This window comes from Fukomys damarensis, unplaced genomic scaffold, assembly GCF_012274545.1.
Source record: "Fukomys damarensis isolate Sample0158 unplaced genomic scaffold, DMR_v1.0_HiC HiC_scaffold_5, whole genome shotgun sequence".
NCBI lineage: Eukaryota > Metazoa > Chordata > Mammalia > Rodentia > Bathyergidae > Fukomys > Fukomys damarensis.
Window position 1 is genome coordinate 28204563 of NW_022900917.1, and position 3739 is coordinate 28208301.

The window sequence follows — 3739 nt, forward strand, 5'->3', positions numbered from 1 at the left end:
TGGGAATTGTTACACCTGGTGCCATGTGACTGTTGCCTATAATGGCTTTTGCTATTCTAGGTCTCTTGTGGTTCCAAATGAATTTTTGGATTCTTTTTTCTAGTTCTGTGAAATATAGTGTTGGAATTTCAATTGGCATTGCATTGAATGTATATAGCAGTTTTGGTAGTATGGCCATTTTCACTATGTTGATTCTTCCTACCCAGGAGCAGGGGATATCTTTCCATTTTTTTATATCCTCTTCGATTTCTTTTTTCAGAGTGCTGTAGTTTTCAGTGTAGAGATCTTAATTTATTGCGTGGTGAGAGACATGGGTTTAGTTTTAGTCTTTAGCATGTAAAAATCCGTTTTTTCCAGCATCACTTATTAAAGAGGTGATCTTTCTTCCAGTGAATGTGTTTGGCCCCTCAGGTAATGTGGATGAGTGTGTTTGAAGTTGTTTCTGTGTCTTTTGGTCTGTTCCATTGATCCTTGGGTGTTTTTTATTTATTTTTTGCCAGTACCATGTTGTTTTTATCACAGTAGCGCCATAGAACAATTTCAAGTCAGGGATTGTGATGCCCCCTGCCTTGCCTTTGTTGCTCAGAATTGCTTTTGCTATTCTAGGTTTCTTTTGATTCTAAATGAATTTTAGGTATGATTTCTCTAGTTCTGTAAGGTATGATAATGGTATTTTCATTGGGATTGCATTAATCTGTATAACAAGTTTGGAAGCACAGCCATTTTCACTATGTTGGTTCTTCCTACCCAAGAGCAAGGGATATCTTTTCATTTTCTGGTATCCTCTTTGGTCTTCTTTTTCAGAGTACTGTAATTTTCTTTTTCGGTTCCTTTTTTCCCATACTGGGGATCAAAGTCAGGACCTTGCACTTGCCAGTCAGGCATGGTGCCACTGAGCTACATCCCCACCCATCAGAATGCTGTAATTTTCAATGTAAAGTTCCTTTACTTCCTTTGTTAAATTGATTCCTAAGTATTTCATTGTTTTCAATGCTGTTGTGAAAGGCGTTGTTTCCTAATTTTTTCAGGGAGTTTATATGTGTACAGAAATGCTACTGATATTTGAGTGTTGATTTTGTATCCAGCTACACCACTGAATTTGATTATTAAATGTAGAAGGATTTGGTGGAATTTTTGGGGTCTTCTATGTAAAGAACCATGTTGTCTGCAAATAATGATAATATATCTTCCTTTCCTATTTTTATTTCTTTTATTTCTTGCTCTTGTCTAATTACTATAGCTAACATTTCCAGAACTATGTTGAACAGGAGTGGTGATAATAGAATTCTTGTCTTTTTCTTGATTAAAGAGTGAAATCTTTCCATTTTTGACCATTTAGTGTTATGCTGGCTGCTGGCTTGTCATATATGAGTCTTATCAGATTGATGTAAAGACCATATATTCCAATCTTCTGTAGGTTTTTTTTTATCATTTGACTTTGTCAAATGCTTTGTGTATGTGTGTCTTTTGAGATGATCATGTGACTTTTGTCTTTGGCTCTGTTGATATGGTGTATTACATTTATTGATTTGCATATGTTGAACCATCCCTGCATCCCTGAGATGAATCCTACTTGGTTATGTTGTATAATCTTGATGATTTTCAGCTTTCTATTTGTCAGTACCTTACTGAGGATTTTGTGTCTATGTTCATTAGGGAGATTTGCCTATAGTTTTCTTTTTTGGTTGGGTCTTTCTCTGATTTTAGAATCAGGCTAATACTTGCTTTCAGGAATGATTTTGAGAGTATTGCTTCCCTTTCAATTTTATTAAGGAGTTTGAAGTAGACTGGCATTAGATCTTCTCTAAAATTTTTTTTAAGTATTCAGTCAAGAAGCCTTCAGGATCTCGACTCTTCTTTGTTACGTAATTTAAAAATTACATGTCAATTTTATTGACCGGTACTAGGTTATTTAGAATTTTAAAATCTTCTTGATTCAGCTTTAGTAATTCATATTACACTTGATCTTAGCCAAAAGGCTGAGAAGCGATAGTAATTCATATTTATTTAGGAATTTGTCCATTTCTTCTGTGTTTTCCATACTACCAGAATACAGGTTCTCCAAGTAGGTATTGAAGATTTTCTGGATTTCCACTGGATACATTGTGATTTCTCCCTTTTCATTCCTATTTACATGAATTTCAGTCTTTCCTTCCACCTACTTATTTTTTCATAATGTTGGAAATTTTATTTTATTTTTGAAAGCACCAACTCTTTGATTCATTGATTCTTTGTATTGTTTTCTTACTCTCAATTGCATTAATTTCTGTTGTGGTCTTTATAATTTTCTCCCTTATGCAAGCTATGGGATTGACTTGTTCTTTTTCTAGAAGACTGAGGCTCAACATTAGGTTGTTTATTTAGTTCATTCTGTTTCTTTGATGTGAGTGTTCACTGATATAAAATTTCCTCTTAGGACTGCTTTCACTGCATCTCAGAAGTTCTTGTATGTTGCATCAGCATTATCATTTATTTTTTATATACTGTTTAATTTTTTATCTGTGAGCCATTAGTTATTTAAGGGGGGCATTATTTAATTTCCATGTGTTTGTGCAGTTTCTTTTGCTGTTGATTTCCATTTTCAACTGCATTATGGTTAGATAATATGCACAGGATAATTTTAATTCCTTTGCATCTACCTAAGCATGTTCTATGGGCTAGTATATGGTCTATTTTGGAAAACATCCCATGTACAGCTCAAAAGAATGTGTATTTTGATGTTTCTGTGTGGAACACCATAATCATCTACTAATTCTGTTTGTTCACACATTTGGTTCAGTTCTGTTATTTCTTTGTTGATTTTTGACTAGATGATCTGTCTATTTGTAACAGTGGGGTATTAAGGTCCCCCATTATAATGTGTTAGTGCTTATTAGATTTCTTATATCTGTTAATATAGTTGGGTACACTGATATTTGGTGCATACATATTTATAACTGTTATCTCTTCCTCTTGTACTTTTCCCTTAACAAGTGTGTAGTAACCTTTGTTTCTTGTTCAGTCTTGGCTTGAAGTTCACAATATCTGCAGATAGAATAGCTACCTCTGCTTTTTCTGAGCTTCAGTCCCATGAAACATTGCTTTCCATCTTTTGACTTTCAGTTTATGAATTTGTTTTTGAGTTAAATATATTTCTTATATGCAGCATATTGTTGGATCTCGTATCTCGATCCATGTTGTGAATGTGTTTCTTTTTATTGGTGAATTGAGACCATTTACATTGATGGTTGTAACTGATTTGTAATGGCTTATCCTTATCATATTATTTTTCCTTCTTTTGGTCCATGTCTTTCCCTTCTGTTTAATTGCTTGCCCTGCCCGTTGGCTTCTATTGCTGTTCTTAGAATTGTGATTTTCATTATTTATTTCTAAATGTCCTGGTTTGTTGGTTGTGAACTTTAGGGCTTGAAATACTTCGCTCCAAGCTCTCCTTTCCTTAAGGGTTTGTGTTGAGAAGTCTGCTGTGATTCTGATTCCTTTATCAGTGATTTTTTTTTTCTTCTCTAACAATTTTCAATAGTCTGTTCTTGTGCTGAATTTCTGGGATCTTCATTATTGTATGCCTTGGTGTAGCTGCATTTTAGTTATGGGTATTTGGAGTTCTGTATGCTTCACTTATTTGTATGTCCAATTCCTTTTGCATGTTTAGGAAGCTTTTGGCACTATATCTGTGAACAGTTTTTTTTTAAAGTAGCATTTGCATTGTTTCCTGCTCTTTAATTGACTCTGATCAACCTTG